General features: G+C 35.0%; 1 protein-coding gene across 13 annotated transcripts in view; it reads left to right on the top strand.

Moving 5' to 3' along the window:
- Positions 1 to 21690, top strand: part of LOC131157114 (uncharacterized) — a 103890-nt gene that overhangs the window by 50528 nt on the left and 31672 nt on the right. The window lies entirely within an intron of this gene.

Below are 21690 nucleotides of genomic sequence, written 5' to 3'. Positions count from 1 at the left end.
TTCCGGGTTTCTGCGAGAAACCTTGTGCCACAAGCCTTGCTTTATATCGAGTAATTTCATTATTTTTCATTTCGCTTGCGCACAAATACCCATTTGTATCCAACGGGTTGGACATCTTCTGGTGTCTGGACTTCAGGTCCAAAAACTTCTCTTTTTGATAGAGAGTTTAATTCTAATGTGATAGCCTCTTTCCATTTTAGCCAATCACTTCTATATCGACATTCATTAACAGATTTAGGTTTAGGATCCTCATGACTTCTGGTAATGTCAGTAACTATTGCATATGCAAATGTGTTGTTGACAACAACTTTATTTCTATCTCTCATTTCTCTTATATAGTGAATTGAGATCTCATTATTATTTCCAGGTACCTGTACTTTTTCAAGGGATGTCTCTTCAGAAGTTTTCTCTTCAGGAGATTCCTCTTCAGGAGGTTCCTTTTGAGGAGGTTTCGCAATAGGGATTTCATTTTAGGAGAAACGAGTTTGTGAATGTCGAATGAATTATCCACTTTTGTAACCTCTTCTAGATTGTTTACAGATTTCAATTTTCTCCTTCTGGGAGTTTTATCTTTTGCACTAATAGGCCTTCCATGCTTAACTTACGGTTTAGGTTCATTAGCCGGCTAGTGTCCTTCAGGGACATCAATACGTGTTGAAATATTTGCAGCAAGTATATGAGATTTTAATATGGCCTTGGTATCTACAAAAGAATCTGGTAATTGATTTGCAACCCCTTGCACATGTGTAATCTTTTGAACTTCAAGTTCACTTTGATTTGTGTGAGAATCTAAATGAGATAAACTCATGACATTCCATGTGATTTCATGTTGTGCTTCAGGCATTGATTTTTCTTTCTCTAGTGCAGGGAATATTGCTACATCAAAATGACAATCTTGAGACCGTGCTTTAAACAAATCACCCGTTAAAGGTTCAAGATATCTAATAGTAGAAGGGGAATCAAAACCAACATAGATACCAAACTTACGTTGATGACCCATTTTAGTTCTTTGAGGAGGGGCAATAGAACACATACTGCACAACCAAAAGTTCTTAAATAAGATTAGGTTGTTGCCTAGAAACTATTTGCATGGGTGAAAGATTATTGTAAGCAGTTGACCTTATACGAACTAAACATGCAGCATGAAGAATAGCATGTCCCCAAACAGATAAAAGCAATTTAGTTCTCATAATCATAGGTCTAGCAATGAGTTGAAGTCTCTTAATAAAAGATTCAGATAAACCATTTTGTGTATGGGTATGAACAACGGGATGTTCAACTTCTATTCCAAGTGACATGCAGTAGTTATCAAAATTTTGGGATGTAAATTCACCAACATTATTCAAACGAATTGATTTAATTGGATAATTGGGAAAATGAGCTCATAATCTAATCAGTTTATAAAGAAGTCTAGCAAATGCAATATTACAAGTAGAAAGTAGAGAAACATGTGACCATCTAGTAGATGCATCAATTTCAGACCATGAAATATCTAAATGGTCCAGATGGTGGATGTATTGGTCTGCATATATCACCACGAATTCTCTAAAAGAAAATGGGTGATTCAAGACTTACTTTTGAAACAGATGGTTTGACAATTAATTTCCCGTGAGAGCAAGTACACATGAAATCATTTGATAAAAGAATCTTTTGGTTCTTTAGTGGATGAGCATGTGAATTCTCAATGATTCTTTACATCATTACATCTCCAGGATGTCCAAGGCGATCATGCCAAAGTGTAAACAACTTTGGGTCATTGCACTTCTGATGCAAGACATTATATGATTCAACTGCTTTAATCTTTGTATAATACAATCCAGAAGATAAAGTTGACAGTTCTTCTAAAATTTGTTTCTTCCTAGAAACCATAGTAATATAAGGGAATTCTTTACTGCATTCGTTTGTAATTTCAATGTGATATTCATTGAGTCTTAAAATCTTTAAAGTTTAACAGATTTCTTCTGGAAAGCTTCATTAATGTGTAATAAAGCACCATTGGGTAACTTTATATTAGCTCTTCTGGAGCCTTCAATCAAATTTGTAGAACCAGATATTGTATTAACATTTGTTGAAGATATATTCAAGTAATGAAAATATTTCCTATCTCAAAGAATTGTGTGTGTTGTAGCACTGTCAGATAAACAAACTTCTTCCAAAGACATCTTAGAATCGATCCAAGCTTTAAGACAACTCACACTATAACACATATTTTAAAAATCCATTATTATAATTGATCATAGCAACAATAGATACGATAATTTATTTATTAAATACAATATTACTTACTATATATCTTAAAATATTATATCATTATTTTCATCTTGATTTACAAGGAAATCAGCGACACCAAGATAAATAGAGTTGGATGGTCCAACATTAAGATCTATTGGAATAACATTATTAGCAAAATTTGTTTCAACTTCTTTACTTTTTTCATTTTCTTTTATAGAGGCTTGGTATAGATCTACCAAGTGTTTGGGCGTACGACAGGTATGTGACCAATGACCTTTTCCTTCGCATCTGTAAGATTTAGTTTCATGTTGCCTGGGTCGCTGATTTTGATCATTTAGCCGCTTTTGGGGGCCATCCCTCTTCTGGGGGTTATCCCTCTTCTGAGGGATTGCAGCCTCACGTTGATGCTAGTGATTATTTTGACCATGACCACGATCATGCCCACGGCCATGCCTGCAGCCTTGTCCTTGACCAAGAGATGTATTCATATTCACTTCAGGGAATGAGGTTGAACCAGTTGGGCGAGTTTGATGATTTTTCATCAAAAGCTCGTTATTTTGCTCAGTAACAAGAAGACATGATATAAGTTCATAAAATTTAGTAAATTTCCTCTCCTTATATTGCTGCTGTAGGAGCATATTAGTGGGATGAAAAGTAGTAAAAGTTTTTTTTAGCATGTCTTCATCAATAATAATTTCACCACATAATTTTAGTTTGGAGCTAATCTTATACAAAACTGAGTTATATTTGCTGACTGTTTTAAAGTCTTGCAATTTTAGATGCAACCATTCATATCGAGCTTTTGGTAAAATCACAATTTTTTGGTGGTCAAATCTATCATTTAAATTTTTCCATAGGATAAGTGAGTCTTTAACAGTGAGGTATTTAGTTTTAATTCTTCATGTAAATGATGACGGAGGAAGATCATAACTTTTGCGCGATCCTGCAGGGATGCGGTATTTCCATCTAAAATAGCGTTTCCCAAGTTCATTGCATTTAGTTGGATATCAACGTCAAAAATCCATGATAAATAATTGTTGCCTTTGATATCAAGAACAAATTCAATTTTGCTTAGGTTTGACATCTGAATAAATTAACAATAATAAGACAATTTAGAAAACAAAATGTAAAAGCTGAAATAAAACTGAGATAATAATATAATATTATTTCCACCATTCTGGGGTACTTAAATATGTTTCTCCAGGAACATTATATTATTTTTCTCAATTTGTACTCTTTAGGAGTATGATTCCAATTTACAATATTAAATTGAGTAATAATTTTCCACCTCTTCTGGAGGTTAAATATATTACCTCATCTGAAGGATAAACGTTTCACCTCTTCAGGAGGTCGATTTGAACATCTCTTTGGGAGGTTAAATATGTAGACGAGAGATTAAATATATTGCCTCTTTAGGAGGTCCCTCTTCCGGAGAGATTAAATATATATATGGAAGATTTAAATACATATCCTCTTCAGGAGGACTATCTCTTCTGGAGATTTAAATATATATAGCCTCTTCAGGAGGACTATCTTACCATTTCTTCTGGAGATTGGTTTTCTTTAAATTTGTAAAAAACATATTCTCTTCTGGAGAATATTATATTCTTGTGGAGTAAAACTTACAAGAAATAAATAAATTAAATAAGAATTAAAAAAAATAATTCAGTTGGTTAGATTCTCGTGTTGATAACGTGTTATAAAAGATACAAGAAATAAATAGAAAAATAAATAGAAATGAGACAGAAATTTTACGTGGTTCAAATATACCTACTCCACGGGTGGATGGGATAAAAAATTTTACTATCTCGGGAAGAATTACAAAATGATTTGGAACCGGCTCTTGTACAAAATATCACTTCTCTTTTTATCCCTTCTACAAAATGTCTCTCTTCACTTTATCTCTCCTCTTCTCTTATCCTCACTATATATTTACTTACATGGAAGCATCAAATGTGTCCCAAATGAGAAGGGGAGGGTGCCCTTTTATATGACAATATGGATAGTTAAGCATTTATTGGGGTGAAAATCGAAGTGGTGGAAGATGGGGTGATATACACATTTTTCATAACAAATACTATTATACTATAGCTATATTGCTATTTACTAATTTATTATAACTCTATAAGTAGATTCACTCAATTCTTCGAGACAAATCAAACTGACTCAGTCAGAGGATTGCAACCAAAAGTTGTAAATCCAAGAGTACTAAGTTGGCCACAGATATGGGTAACCCCAAGAACAGAAGAGAGATTAAAAAATCTATTGCTAGAGTCAGTACGATAGGAGGCAAATAGATTGATAATAACAGAACCTCTAGGTGATTACACTCCTAGTAGAGCGAGTGTATCTAGAGAGGAGGAATTTAATTCAGAAGTAAGGTCAAAAGGATCTGGACCATCTGAATTAAGATCATCAAGAAGTAGAAGGATAGTTGGTCAGAGAACCATAAGAATTCCTATCTACGTAGATGAAGAAGAAGACCAATCCCATGTAGCATATATGGGAACATCCATTTGAAGTGCCAAAATCGAAGAATGGGCAACACTGTGAACATTTCTATCAGCAGGATATAATGTATAGCCCTTATAGATACTGGATGTACTTGGTCATGTACATGAATTAGATTTCCAGAAGTAAAGTGGGAATCAGCAAATCTTCAAGTTACAGTAGGTAACAGTGCTTTACTCCAGATTGGAGAAATAGCAAGAAATGTCCAGATAACTCTAAATGGTAGAGTATTTGAGGAGCAAATACTTTGCTTAATTCCAGAGTTACCAGATGATTTTCTTCTCGGAAATTTAATCCTTAAGAGATACCAGCCGTTTACGGTATTTTTAGACGGGATTATATTAGACAACCCTTTTATTCCTACTTTGTCTTCTATCAGAAGTGGCAGAAGCCAAGTTATGATAGAAAGGGAAGAGAAAGAGGAAATTCAAGTTTATCAAGAGAAGCTTGATGAATGGAGAAATTTGGTTGAAGGAGAAATTTTGAGTGTGAGTAGATCAATAGAAGCTAGTAGCCAGATTGAAGAAGTCAAAGCTATGCTTTCATGAAATTGGTTAGATAATCCTCAAGCATTATGGCAGAAGGCCATGCTTGAGGCTGATATTACTGATTTTCCAAGATTGGAATACCCAGAGACTGAATCAGAAATTATCCTAGAAACGAATGGATCCAATATAACATGGGGATGTGTTTTAAAAGTCAGAAAGATTGATAAAACGGAACATCTCAGTAGATATTGGAGTGAATGTTTTAGTAGTACAAAACTAAATTATCCAGTACACGAGAAAGAGCTTCTCGCTGTAGTAAAAAACATTCGTAGTAATGAATTATTTCTAGGAAAGCATTTTATCGTCAGGACGGATAGTTCCTATGTTAAGAATTTCATGGACGATTTACGGAAGCTAGATTAGTTAGATGGAGGAATGAATTGCAATATTACTCTTTTTCAGTAGAATACGTAAAGGGTAAAGAAAATATTATTGCAGACTGTCTAACGAGATATCTTAATGCTTGCAGACTCAATGCCCAACAGTAGCAGCCGATTAGATGCATTCTTTGTCAACAAATCCACAAACCAGCAGACTGTCTGGTTGTAAAATTTGTTGAAGAAAATAAGTATCTTCCTTCATCTTCCAGGAGGGAAGAAAGGAGAAAGGGAAGAGGCAGTAGGCCAATCCCAGTTCGTGATGCAGAAAGTAAAACTACAGGAAGCAGTAAATCAATTCACAAAGTTGCAGAAAGGAGCAAGGAGGTGAAGAAAGATGAAAGTTATATTTAGTGTTTTATCTACCGTCAGTATGGGCATTACATTACGCAATGTTCCAAGAACCCTAAAGTTAGAAAGACTAAAGGAGAGGAAGTCGTGGCAATCGGAGAAAAGCAGGAATATAATTTAATTAGTGAAGATGAAGACTACTTAGAAACCAACAAGGTTAAAGAAGAAGGTTTGTGTATTGAAGACTTTATGGGAAAGACTCCAGAAATTTCAAATGATAAGAGAAGAATTAGAAGGATTACTAAAGGGACCAGTAAGTCCAGCAAATGATGAATTCTCTATCAAATTTAAGGAGGTAGTTGAAATAATTGAGGAATTTGAGGCAAATGTTTCAGATAACTACAGAGTAATTAACAGGAAAAATACTGCTGTTCTTATTCACCAACAGATTAAGGTAAAGGTAGAAATGGATATAACGCTCAAAAAATATAAATTTACTATCAGAGCAAGAATAGGAATTTTGGAGTAACTGGGATTAAAGCAGTATTGGATGAAAAGTGGTTTGTGTATTCCAAAATTGCACATTCCTAGAAACATCAGCCCTGAGAAGCTAATGGCAGTACAGAAAGCTCTTAAGACTGGAGAAGTCCAATTCTTTGGGTTCAGTAAAACAAGACGAGCCTTTAATTTTCTTCTAGCATTGGTAAAGCATGTACTTACTTTCACTAATCCAAGAAGGTTATGGTGGACAGGGTATATAGAACCAATAAAATTAAAGACAGGGAAGGTTCTGTTTTGGAACCTTTTTCTAGAGGACTGGAAGGATGGACAGTTTTCAGACTTCAAAGAAGAAGAACCAGATTGGGAAGATTTCCAAAAGCACACAAAGTTTTATGAATTAGTTCAAAATTTGTGGGGAATTTATCTTCTTGAAGCGAGATCTGCATTAGATTGTGTTATGTTTGCAGATTATGAAACCCTTATTGCAGTTAAAGGAAAGTATCTCCAACCTTCTGAAGAGACTAGTTTATCAAACTTTGTTATTGAAGCAAACAAAGTAGTCAGCCAGATCAGAAATTGGGAGTGTCATCTTCCATCAACACAAGCCCTGAAAAGTGATCTCCAGTTAGTGTTAGCAGAGCTTGCCAGAAAAGATGATGATATCATCGAAGCCCTAAAAGATCTTTGAAGATAGTCAGGATCTTTGCCAGATGTACAGACCAGATGATAGTCAAGAATTTCATCATATCCCAGGCCAGACTGATCGGACTAATCGGTAGGGTCATATCAGACACTCATCCAGTACTGTGTCATATCCCAGGCTTTGTCGAAAGGATGATCCGACAAGTCATATCAGCTTTATTAAAAGAGATTCCTATTGTTTTATCTTTTTGCAAAATGAGTCAACAAGACTTGATGTGCTTTCATTTTCCTTTTTTTTTTTTTTTTAAAGTAGCTTTTACTTTATTAAAGAAGGAATCTTTGCTTTTTACTTTTGCTTTGTGTCCATTCAAGGAGAAAGCGATGTTGTGCTTATCCCTTGAAGTAGTCTATATAATTGGATCTTCGACCCATTCTTCCGGGAGGAAAAACAGAGGAAAAATTAATAGAAGTATCAGTTTGTTTCAAGACATCTCTCTCTCTCTCAAATATTTTCCTTTCTAGTAAACACTGTTGTGTGGGTTAAAGTCCTATCTCACTTGAAAGCAAAAGTAAAAGGCAAAGATTCCTTCTTTAATAAAGTAAAAGCTATTTTTAAAAAAAGAAAAGCAAAAGGACTCAAAGAAAAAGTAAAAGGCAAAGATTCCTTCTTTAATAAAGTAAAAGCTACTTTAAAAAAAAGAAAAGCAAAAGGACAGCACATCAAGACTTGCTGACTCATTTTGCAAAAAGATAAAGCAATAGGAATCTCTTTTAGTAAAGCTGATATGACTTGTCGGATCATCCTTTCGACGAAGCCTAGGATATGACACAGTGCTGGATGAGTATCTGATATGATCCTACCGATTAGTACGATCAGTCTGGCCTGGGATATGATGAAATTCTTTACTATCATTTGGTCTATTCTTCTGGCAAAGATCCTGACTATCTTCAAAGATCTTTTAGGGCTTCAATGATATCATCATCTTTTCTGGCAAGCTCTGCTAACACTAACTGGAGATCACTTTTCATGGCTTGTGTTGATGGAAGATGACACTCCCAATTTCTGATCTGGCTGACTACTTTGTTTGCTTTAATAACAAAGTCTGATAAACTAGCCTCTTCAGAAGGTTGGAGATACTTTCCTTCAACTGTAATAAGGATTTCATAATCTGCAAACATAACACAATCTAATGCAGATCTCGCTTCAAGAAGATAAATTCCCCACAAATTTTGAATTAATTCATAAAACTTTGTGTGCTTTTGAAAATCTTCCCAATCCGGTTCTTCTTCTTTGAAGTCTGAAACCTATCCATCCTTCCAGTCCTCTGGAAAAAGGTTCCAAAAAAGTACCTTCCTTGTCTTTAATTCTATTGGTTCTATATACCCTGTCCACCATAACCTTCTTGGATTAGTGAAATTAAGTACATGCTTTACCAATGCTGGAAGAAAATTAAAGGCTTGTCCTGTTTTACTGAACCCAAAGAATTGGACTTCTCCGGTCTTAAGAGCTTTTTGTACTGCCATTAGCTTCTCAGGATTGATGTTTCTAGGAATGTGCAATTTTGGAATACACAGTCCACTTTTCATCCACTACTACTTTATTTTCGGGTACTATGAAATTCCTATTCTTGCTCTGGTAGTAAATTTATATTTTTTGAGCGTTATATCCATTTCTACCTTTACCTTAATCTGTTGGTGAATAAGAGCAGCAGTATTTTCCCTGTTAATTACTCTATAGTTATCTGAAACAATTGCCTCAAATTCCTCAATTATTTCAACTACTTCCTTAAATTTGATAGAGAATTCATCGTTTGCTGGACTTACTGGGTTCCTTTAGTAATCCTTCTAACGATTTTCTCTTATCGTTTGAAATTTCTGGAGTCCTTCCCAGAAAGTCGTCAATACACAGATCTACTTCTTTAACCTTGCTGGTTTCTAAGTAGTCTTCATCATCACTGATTAAATTATATTCATGTTTTTCTCTGATTGCCACGATTTCCTCCCTTTTAGTCTTTCTAACTTTAGGGTTCTTGGAACATTGCGTAATGTAATGCCCATACTGGCGGTAGATAAAACACTAAATATAACTTTCATCTTTCTTCACCTCCTTGTTGCTTTCTGCAACTTTGTGAATTGATTTACTGCTTCCTGCTGTTTTACTTTCTGCATCACGAACTGGGATTGGCCTACTGCCTCTTCCCTTTCTCCTTTCTTGCCTCCTGGAAGATGAAGGATGATACTTATTTTCTTCAACAAATTTTACAATCGGACAGTCTGCTGGTTTGTGGATTTGTTGACAAAGAATGCATCTAATTTGGCTGCTATTGCTGGGCATTGAGTCTGCAAGCATTGAGATATCTCGTTAGACAGTCTGCAATAGTATTTTCTTTACTCTTTATGTATTCTACTGAAAAAGAGTAATATTTCATTCCTCCATCTAACTAATCTAGCTTGCGTGAATCGTCTCAGTTTAATTCCCATGAAATTCTTAACATAGGAACTATCCGTCCTGACGATAAAATGCTTTCCTAGAAATAATTCATTACTACGAATGCTTTTTACTACAGGGAGAAGTTCTTTCTCATGTACTGGATAATTTAGTTTTGTACTACTAAAACATTCACTCCAATATCTACTAAGATGTTTTGTTTTATCAATCTTTCTGATTTTTAAAACACATCCCCATGCTATATTGGATGCATCCGTTTCTAGGATAATTTCTGATTCAGTCCCATCTGGGTATTCCAATCTTGGAAGATCCTGAATCTGCTTTTTGAGGATTCTGATTACTTCAGTGTCCTCCTTCTCCCATTTCCATGGCTTCTTACTGGGAAACCTTTTCTTGAATGGGATACGATTTTTTTATGAGATTCTGGATAAACCTTCTTGCATAATTTAGAACTCTCGAAAAGCTCCGGCACACTTTTTTATCTGTGAGTTCATCAGGAAATTGCAATAGCTTTTCTGCTATATGCGGTTGGAGCTCCTCTCCACTTCCTTGGATTTTTAATCCAAAGATGTCAATTTGGGATTTAGCCCATATGGTCTTTCTTTTTGAAAGAATCATTCCTTCTCTTATCAACACCTCAGCCACCTGCTTAAGATGTTTATAATGCTCCTCTAAGTTTCTCTTGAAGACAAGAGCATCATCGATATAGATTGCTAGAAACTGTGACATCCCTTCGAATGCTCTATCCATTCTTCTTTGAAAAATTCTTGAAGCGTTCTTTAATTCGAATGGCATAAATATCCATTCATACAATCCTATTGGGGTTGTAAAGGCTGAGACCAATGACTTCTTCTTTGACCTTAATTTGTCAGTACCCTAACTTAAGATCAAACTTAAAATATACCGTTGGTTGCTCTCTTCGAATTCTGTTCCTTAAGGATTCTTGATTTGGGAGATTATAACCATCATCCTTTGTGGCTTTGTTAAGCTCCCTATAATCAATTACCATTCTGGCTTTGCCTCTAACCTTTTCAGCGTGATTCATAGCCATAAATGCTGCACTCCTGTGCTGACTTTGGCTATGTCGAATAAGTCCTAATTTTAATTATTTTGGAATTTGCTTCTCAAATTCCTGTATCACTAATTTAGGATAAGCGATCCCTCTACTACGAATAATTGTGTTTGGATTCTTAAAGAGTAATATCAACTTCAGGCATGGCCTTCTGCCATAATGCTTGAGGATTATCTAACCAATTTCCTGAAAGCATAGCTTTGACTTCTTCAATCTGGCTATTACCTTCTATTGATCTACTCACACTCAAAATTTCTCCTTCAACCAAATTTCTCCATTCATCAAGCTTCTCTTGATAAACTTGAATTTCCTCTTTCTCTTCCCTTTCTATCATAACTTGGCTTCTACCTCTTCTGATAGAAGACAAAGTAGGAATAAAATGGTTGTCTAATATAATCTATTCTGAAAATACCGTAAATGGCTGGTATCTCTTAAGGATTAAATTTCCTAGAAGAAAATCATCTAATAACTCTAGAATTAAGCAAAGTATTTGCTCCTCAAATACTCCACCATTTAGAGTTATCTGGACATTTCTTGCTATTTCTTCAATCTGGGGTAAAGCACTGTTACCTACTGTAACTTGAAGATTTGCTGATTCCCACTTTACTTCTGGAAATCTGATTCGTGCACATGACCAAGTACATCCAGTATTTATAAGGGCTATACATTCTATCTTGTTGATAGAAATGTTCACAAGTGTTGCCCATTCTTCGATTTGGCACTTAAAAAGGGTGTTCCCATATATGCTACATGGGATTGGTCTTCTTCTTTATTTGCGTAGATGGGAATTCTTATGGTTCTATGACTAACTATCCTTCTACTTCTTGATGGTCTTAATTCAGATGGTCCAGATCCTTCTGACCTTACTTCTAAATTAAATTCCTCCTCTTTGAGGTTTGGGTGCCTGAAGCTGAGTTCGGTTAATTGAACCAGGTAGTTCGGTCGCCCGAGCCTCTATTTGAACATAAACATTCGGTCGCCCGAATGGTTGAAAAGTGTTTGACAAGCACTCGGGTGCCTGAGGAAGATACGTTCAAAAGAGGTTCGGTCGCCCAAAGCTAAGTCAACATGTTGACTAGTTCGGTCGCCCGAGCCGCTTTATACGGCATAGGTTTGGTCACCTGAACCCTCTCAACCTTTTCAATTTTCAGTCCAATTTTTAGCCAATTATAATTCCCCTGATATGAAGATGATAATGGGGACTTTTTTGTGCATTTGTTTAGAGACCTAAGTACTTTCTATCCTACCGGAAAAATCTGGTGTTGGTCGACAGGGTGATCCCTAAGGTCTGTGTAGGTACCGAAAGTCCAACTATGGTCGTTTTAAGCATGCCTACTTACCTTGCATGATGCAAATTATTACAAGTCATTCACGCGCACAGTTCATAATAAATTACATCCCAGAATGAAGAAATAATCAAATGAATACAAAATACAGCACATAGATCTTCATTCTTTGGCATGAACACCGCACGCCATCATGATATGTCTTTCAGTCCTAAAGCGCGCACAAGATGAACCTGCATGCAATTCTCAGTACAACCATCAGTACCAAGAGTATTTGTCATAATCAAAACTGGGTGTGACCAATGAGGTCAACAGTGCAGAAAGAACTAAAGAATTTGGTTTCTTCCATAAATTATGGGGGTGGAAGGGGTATAGGAAGGGAAGTAAATGTGTAGGCATGGTCTTAAATTTCCATGATATTGTCAAAATTTCTGTTGAAATTTCCGATTTCTGTCACCCTCGAAATTGAAATGGCAGTTGATTTCCGTCTTGCATAATTACCGTCGAAATCTCATCGAATCATCTGAAATTTATCAAAATATCAAAATTTTAGCAAAACTTGTCGCAATTTTAACTATACGATGATATTTCGTCAGAATTCAAATGAGAAAATTAGGAGTGAAGTGAATTTTCTATTTTAATTTATTTTATCAAAACAAAAGATATTACAAGTGCATTTGAAATTATGTGAAAAAATAACTTACAATAACATTTTATTTAACCATTCATGTCTAAATTATCATTATTTGTATAATAAATAATAATGATTTATGAATTTCATTTGTATTAACTGAATATGTTTAATGTAGATTATCTTACAAATATGTTTGATACAAATACTATTTTACAACTTTTCCACCTCATACAAAACATAGATGTATTTAATTTGTAATATATTAGTCCTAAAACTTATATTATTATGTTTGTTAACCATTTCTAAAGTTTCACAAAGAATTCCTTGCATTACTACTAATTTCCGTTATTTTTTCAAATCGAAATCGAAATTGATATTGAAATAAAAATTTTCGTCAAAATTTCTGTACTTTTGGAGCTTTGAAATTTGAGTCGAAATCGAAATTTAAGACCTTTTGTGTAGGTTTGTGAAGATTATCAGTTGGAAAGTTTGGGGTTTAGCGGATGTTAGGGGGAGGACTTTGATTAGGGAAGTTCTGCTCACAGATTCTCTTGATATTGTTTTGATCCATTAGAAGTTTAATGAGAAGAAATAAAATGTGCCATCTTAGAGAACTTGTCAACTATCGCAAAAACAAAATCATGACCTTGGGTTGTTTTGCGAAAATCTAAGACAAAATTCATACTCAAAAGCCTTTCTTGTGGCATGTGTGGCAAATGAAGAGATGTGTAAAGACCAGTATTTTGTATACTAGTTTTTGCAGATTGGCAAGTGCGACACTGGGAAACTATATCCTGAATGAGGGCAATGGCATTGTCTTTGTTTAAATGGCTAGTTAAGCCACTTGCATGCTATTCTTGAACTAAGAAATCTTGAAATGAAGTGTGTGGGGGAATGCATAGTCTAGTGTCCTTAAATAAATAATTGTTATGGACAACCAAATCAACAGTGTTCCTACTGCTACCGTTACTCCCAAGAAGATGAACCCAAAATTGGGATAGGGCATATACTTATTCTAGTTTCTCATCCTACAACATGTACATCGACAACCTTATTCTTAACACCAAGGACAAATGTGTATTCATTCAAGAACTCTACTTGCCTAGCACGCCAAGAGTCCAATTTCATAGTTGAACTCAAGCATCACAATGCTTGCTGATCAGAATGAATCTAAATTCTTGAGGCAACAAATTATTGGAGGAATCTAAGCACAACATAAAACTCTTTTATTTTAAGTGATGCACCTTTGTTTAACCTCAGAGAGGTTTTTACTAAGGAATGCTACTGGGTGCCCCCTTTGGCTCAAAACACCACCTATTCAAGGACTCTGCGAAAACCTGGATGCCTAACTACCTATTCTTGGTCATCGTCTTCTTAATCTTAAGAAAAGCCCTAGCAACTCAGGTGTTGAACGAAACTCTCCTTTCTTAAGACAGTGATAGGAGACATTATAGTGCCACAACCCCTAATAAAATCATCGACATTTGCAAAATAAATTCATCTAAGGAGGACCTAACATTGAGCACTACAGAAATAAGGTGCCCACTCAAAATAAAAATAGTATCTCTAGCATTGGTAGTTTTGCTGAGTGTGGGGATCATTATATCCTACCCTTTTGGACTTTTCTAATACCCAATAAAGAAACATTATCATGAATAGACAACTTGATTGAACTAGTGTTTGGGACATGAGCGAAAAATATGCACCCTAAGACATGAGGCACAACAGAGAACATGGAGGTTCCTAGCTACATGATGCAAAAGGGAATTTGTCCTCTATGACATTTCAGGGCCTCTTGTAAATAAAAATACAAGCTGTAAGAGACAATACAAAAGGTTTTGAGAACATGAATATGAAAAATACAAGGATTGTGCTATGTCAAGTAAATGTCTATTTTTCCTTTGGCCTACCCCATATTACCAGAGGCATATGTACACATAAAGTCTCATGAATAATCCCTAGATCCAAGTTAAAAGACTGAAGCTGATTTTGAAATAATTTAAGTGCATTATTAGATCAATAAATTTGAATACTGATGCCAAATTAAAATTTTTATTTCTTGGAAGAATTAAGTGAACACATTAGAAATTCAAACCTATTTTTTAGCAAATAGAGCCAAGTCATACAACAGTACTCGTTCATGAAGGGCATAAAACATTTTTCTTGCTTGTGGATGAACCCTTTTGAGGCCTGATATACATTGTTGGCCCACAACCTAACAACTTAAGCTTTTAGGTACAGTGGTAATCTAACATGGTATTAGAGCCATGGTTGCTAGGAGGTCCTGGGTTCTAGTCTTGTTGCTTGCATTTAATGCGCCTCCAATATGGGTGTTATTCATTGTTTGTTTATCTCTCCACGTGCTGTCAGGCTGCTTGTGTGGGGGAGTGTTAAGGCCTGATATACATTGTTGGTCCATAACCTAACAACTCAAGCTTTTAGGTAAAGTGGTAATCTAATAAACCATATCTGATTGAATTTGGAGAGAACAAGGACTTAGTATGACACTCAATTCTAGATGGGAAAGATGAACTAATGTGCTTTACCATTCAAAACAAGAAAGATAGATTTGAAAACAGGAAAGTTGTAGCTTGTAAAGAGATGGATTACGCAAATGAGCGTGGTACTGATCATGGTTTTAAATCACGGTAGTGGGAAGCATAACGTAATGGTAATGGGTGTAATGGGAAGCGGGAGTAGCTGATGTTACATAAAGGGAAGCCGGTGTAACAATTGTGAATTTTTTTCAAGCATGCTGAACCTTGTGCATATTAGCGTACTTGCATGTTTTAATCTTTTAACCCTTCTTAGAAAGAGTTTTACTGTATTTTGGATTTTTTAGTTCGACTAACTAAGTTATTTGGTAAGGACAACAAGTTTACATTTGTTTTAAACTACCATTAATAGAAAAATTACGTGTGCGCATATTTATACTTCTCATTGTTCTTATATGTGATAAATTATTATATGTGCTAAATTAATTAATAAAACAAAATGCATTATACACTCCATTAATCTATTATACACATACGAATAATACAAATATAAAATAACTAGAAAAAAAAAGGTTGAAGTTGAAAAATATAAAACATAAATATCAAATTACTACTATTATCAAAATAAAATATTTTTCTAACAAGTTAGTATTTTCAAATTGTTAAATGATGCATCTCTTGTGAGTATTTAAAGAAAATTAAGAAATAGGAAATTTTGTATCATTGTCATTCTCATTATAATCTTTTCCCGCTCTCGCCATATGGCATATTGAGAATGATTTATGAAAGAGAGGAAAAAAGTGAGAAGAAGTAAAAACTAAAATAAATTTTTTGGCGTAACAGTACTGCAGTGGTTATGTAATGGTTGCAGTCCGTAACGGTCGCTAAAGCCGTGATTTTTCTTCCCACCGATTTCGCGGTGTGTAATGATATAGGTAACCCAAAAAACCGTTACATAATGGCGTTACGTAACGGTCATGACCGTTATGTAAAACCATGGTACTGATCAAGAGAAATACTATGAAATCATCACAACATGAGACATATTAGTCCAAGTTGATTTCCTATGGAGATCCCCACCAACGAACAATAGTATGGTTTTCCTTGCTGCGGCGTGTGCATAGGAATTGCCATGATAAACTCCTAGTCTTGATACACCAACTCTGTTACAACTCCCTCCAAACTGTCACCATGCCCTCCCAAGTCCCAACACTATTCCTGCCACGGTCAGGGTCAGTTTCAATCATATCTAAGCTTTGTTCTTGAAGAAGCTGGAGAAGAGGAATGAGATCCATTGTTGGTGATCCGTTGGATTCTAGCATATGCTTCATTTATAGACGGAATGGACTTGCCAACAAGAATTTGACAGAGATAGATTGAAGAGATTCAAGTCAGACAAGAACATAGCTCCCAAAAATTCTGCTCGTGATCTCTTAATAATCTTAATTTCAGAACTTATTGGTTGGTAGATATTAGTTCCTTCCACATACCCTTGAGAGTGCTATAATACCCACTAATGGATTTATTTCTCTTGATAAAATTTGAAAAACTTCTCATACAAATCAAAAACATGGGTTTGACTCGTGTGAGAAGTTTGCACAAAGATCATCCATGCGGTTTTGGTGGTCTTATGAAGCATGAAATTTGTGGCAATTCGTGGTTCCATGCTATTCCACAACCACAAAAGTTGTGCGCCATTCTCCTTCATACAATCTTCATAATCCTTTGAGTGTGGGGATTTGGAGAATTAAATTAACATCTAATGGTTCCTTTTTGCATTAGTACGTACTTGCTGGTTGTGACCACTACAAATAATTGGAAGAGCCACAGTTTGATGGTGATGATCTGCATGTAGAACATTATCGTCATAGACTTTCCTTGGAGAGATCATCAAGAAGAACCCCAATTAATCACTATCAGTACACATTAGCATCAGTAAAATAAAACAGTGGCCTGCAGCAACACAAAATAGCAATCTGGAATGAAGAGAAGGCAGAAAGGAAGCACTGCAGAATTTTCAAGAGGCTGCCATGATCACAGAATAATCTAGCTACAGGATTCTGTAAGGAGCGGTAGGCATGAGTGATGGCAGATAAATCTGTCAAAAATTATCGACAGCCACAGCAGAGTAGGGACCAGGTCACAACCATGGAAAGAGGCTTGTGAAATGGTGAACAACCTTTCTGCGACAGGGTGCAGGCCACTGGCATGACTAGTGGCGTCTGGGACTGCCACAAGATTAGTGCAACCAATTTACAGCTCATAAAAAAGAGCAATTACAGTTTGTGGAGAATGCATCAAGACCTTTTTTGAAAGTAATGGTGTATTCCCAAGAGGGGGGTGAATTGGGTATTTTAAAATTTTAATGCGCGGAAGCTTGATTAATTTTAAAACTTAATTATCACGTGCTCTAACTATTTCAATCACCACGAAAAACTAAACAGTGAACAACTATACCAATGAACAATCCTATATATAAAATCAAAGCACAAGATGTATTATTTTTCCCGCAAATCAATATTGACAATAAGATGTTTAACCATACAAATATTTGTTCTTGTATTTAAACAATTAATCAATCAATATTAAACTATTTCAGCAGATTGAACTAAGTCTGAATTTTCAGCTTGCAACAGCGTTTGATCTCAATATGTATTTAAATCATTCAAGATATCCACAAATCAACCTAAGCATTCATACCATTCCCAAATCAATAAATCATTCAAGCAGATGAATATCAATATGTAAGTGCAAGAAATTTAAAGAGATAAGGGAAAGAAGAACACCGAGATTTTTTACAAGGTTTGGCAACGTGCCTACGTCCTTGCCTCAAGCAAGCCGCTGTGAGGATTTCCTTAGCTCTCTCCATTCAATAGGTGGAGTTACCTCTCTCCTTTCAGTAGGTGGAGCACTTCTCTCCGTTCAGTAGGTGGAGATTCCTCTCTAACAAGGACACCCCTCTTGGTAGGCCAATTCTATCCCCGAATCAATTGTTTATAAAACAATTACAGCAGCAGATTTTCGTACAAGAGAAACTCTCTCAAAAGAGCAGATTTGTACACGTTAAAATCAATCTAATACTCTCAAAATAAATTGGCTATGAAGCTCAAGAGGTTTGCTAGGTTTTCTGGATTGAAACTATGATCTTGAAGTACAAAAACCAGAAAATCAACTCAGCGAAGAAGAACGGCACACAGCAGTTATTCAAGAATAAAATCAATCTATTTTATTGCTATTAGGTTGCCCTAACACAAGTAGGGTTAGCCTTTTATAACTAGGTTTGAAATATGACCGTTTGGACATGTTTTGGCAACATTATCTTTCAAAATCGGAAAGATTTTAGGCTGTTTCCGAGAGTTATCACACACTTCGGTCACTTGAACCATGTGTTCGGTTGCTCAAACCAATTAAAATTGAATTTCCGAAGTGTTAGTAGCACTTCGGTCGCCCGAACCCATTCGGTTGACTGAACCTGCGGTTTGGTCACCCGAACTCCCTGGGAAATTTCAGCTGCGAACACCCTTCAGTATTTGGGGCATAACTTTCTCTAGAGAACTCCAAATAAGGCAATCTTGGTATCAAAAGAAAGCTAAGAAAAAATCCCTCAACTTTCATGTTGAACATTTTTGAAGATGGGAAGTTATTGATAGAGAAAGTTGAACATCAATGCAGCTGCAGAAATAAGAAGGGGATTTGGAGAATCCTATTTTGGGGTTTTTCATTGCAGAAATGATTTAAGCCTTTGAAAAGACATTTGGACTTTGAAGGAATATTTTCCAAGTTATTAAAACAGGTCTCTAAGTCCAATTATTTATCCTAAGAGCTTCATAAACAAACATAAGTTTGAGAAGTACTTACATGAGACTTATATTACATTACACATGAAAGATTAACTAAGTCTTCATGTCTTGAAGCTTGATCTTCATCCAAGCTCTAGAAAAATCTTCATTTGGCTTGTTTTCTTCATGGCTTTTAAACTTAAATACGATCCATTGTGCTTGTAAGATATAATGCCTAAAAATACACTTGAAAGCACAATCAGATACCTTGGTTGTCATTATCAAAATAAGATTAGGCCTTGTTAGGCCAACATTTTTTACATCTTAATTGAATGACTCACAAACAACGCATCCAAATAGGGATGCTCAGAGCAAAACAATGAGGAATAGGAAGTACTAAACGACTCTGAAATCCAGAAGAAGAATCTGATTTAAGAATTGACTAGGATGAAACTAAAAAAGGAAGAGAGGAACGGTCCAAAGGAACTCAAATCAATCCAGTTTGAAATGAATTACTGCAGTTACCATGTTGCAAATCTGAAATAATGTGAATGATTAATGGCAAAAATAGAGAACATTTGATTAGAAAAGGCAAATGAGAAGAGTGGAGGGAGGGGTTGTTGGACAAAAATGGGCGTTATATGCACCCAACTGAACTCCAAGGTGAACCATACTTATAATTGAAATTTTTTTAAAAAAGGGCAAGAATACCTCCATATGGACCAACTAAATACTAAAAATCAACATCCTTCTAATAAAAAAAATTAATGTATTGAGCCTCACCACATTCTCTAAATTCTCAAGTAATTGTTGTTTAATTTGTTTATCGAAAATGAATGTGCATTTGTGTGTGGCTGTGTGCTTCAGAGGGAGAGAGTTGATAAAATACAGTTGATTGTTTCATTACATCCATAAAAATAGTGGGTAATGGATCGGTTGGAGAGAATTAAATATTTGCTATGTTTAGGAATTTTAAAACATTTGATGTGAAATAGGTGACCATATTATCAAATAGCAAAACTTGTTACTTGTTGAGATTTTTTTTATTTGGATTTCTTTTGCAGTAGAAGTTTTAATTTTCTTGGAAGATGCGCTCTGATTGAAAAATTATTGGAGCTTTATTTTCATCAAATTCTGAAGCCCTTTTTTCTATGTACTTGCTGCCTGTTTCTTGTGTCTGACACGTAGTTACCATGGAATATCAACACCTTAGTGACTGCAAATTGTGCAACCATTCAGAAACATGGTATTTTTTTTATCCGGAAAATTAAATCTAGTGATCCAAAGTTTAATTCAATATTTTACATATGACATATTTTATAAAAAATGTCAGCCAATATTGTGATATGATTTATTCTTAATCATTGTTATTCTACCACGCCAATGAAAATCTCTTTCAATCTAGAAACACCTTAACATATGCTGTTAAATGTACTAGTGTCCTTTCACAACTTTTTTTTAATCAATATACCTATAAAAGTATATCCTTAGTTTGCCACATTATCCCTAGTTTGCCGCATTTTAGTGCATATATCATGTCACAATCCCTTTCTCATTCCTTGAACTTTCTGCGTTCTAGGCAGCATTGGTATGGGTGTACAAAAATTACTGGAAAACCAAAAACTAGAAGGAAACCAAACCGCTTAACATTTAGGTTTTGGTTCTTCGTCTTGGTTTTGAATTTTGAAAAAACTGATTTTTGATTTCAATTTCAGTTTTACACAAGAACTTAACCAAACTGGAAAAACCGAAAGCCGATCAATATTTCATATATATTTTTTCCGTTATAACATTATTATATTTACTATTTTATATACATTATAATATTTTAAAAGCATCATTTAATTGATTAATATTATCTAACACGGTGTAAGAAAGGGTGTGGATTTTATAGAGAAGAGGAGGCTCCTCCTTTTTTCTCCTTCCTGATGTGGGACAAGGACTTGGGGGGTGGGGGTGGAAGTAGAATCATTGTTGCTGGGTGCTGGCAGCATGGTCTTAAATTTCCACAAAATTATCGAAATTTATGTCGAATTTTTTGCTTTCCATTGCCCTCGGAATTGAAATGGCTGTTGATTTTTCGTCTTACATAATTTTTGTTGAAATATCAACGAATCATTCAAACCTTATTGAAATCTTGAAATTTTAGTGAAATTTGTCAAAATTTTAACTCTAGAGTGAAATTTCCTCAAAATTCAAATGTTAGGTTTTGGTGTGAAGTGAAATTTATCTCTTAATTTATCTTTTTTTTTTCTATTCAAACAGAAGATTATTACAAGGGCTTTTAAAATTATATGAAAAATTAAACTTACAACATTTTTATTTAACCATTCATGTTGAAATTATCTTTTTTTTTTTTGTATAATAAATAATATTTGATTGATTTATGAATTTCATTTACATTTACCAAATTTTTTTAATACACATTATCTTAAAAATATGTTTAATACTCATATTATATTACAACTTTTGCACCTCATGCACAATTGTATTTAATTTGTAATACATTAGTTCTAAAAATTGCATTATTATGTCTATTAACCATTTTTAAAGTTTCAAAAAGGAATTCCCTTTACTACTTATTGGCATCATTTTTTCAAATCCAAATTGAAATTGACATCGAAGTCAAAATTTCCATACTTTTAGAGCTTCGGAAGTTTAGTCAAAATTGAAATTTAAGACCTCGGCTGGCAGTGCCAGCTGCGTGTTGGGACTTGGGGACAGTTATCCCACATTGATTAAGTGAAAGAAGGAGGATGCTTCCTTCTCCTAAAATCTCAACTCCATATCCATGCTTTCTTGCATCCTTAGGTTCCATGCCAACACAATGCTGTGGGCCCTCTACCTTGGGCTCTTCATCAATTAAAGAGCTA

Source organism: Malania oleifera, chromosome 6 (genome assembly GCF_029873635.1).
Source record: "Malania oleifera isolate guangnan ecotype guangnan chromosome 6, ASM2987363v1, whole genome shotgun sequence".
NCBI lineage: Eukaryota > Viridiplantae > Streptophyta > Magnoliopsida > Santalales > Ximeniaceae > Malania > Malania oleifera.
Note: the sequence above shows the minus strand (reverse complement) of the source record. Positions and strands in the feature narration are given on the sequence as shown.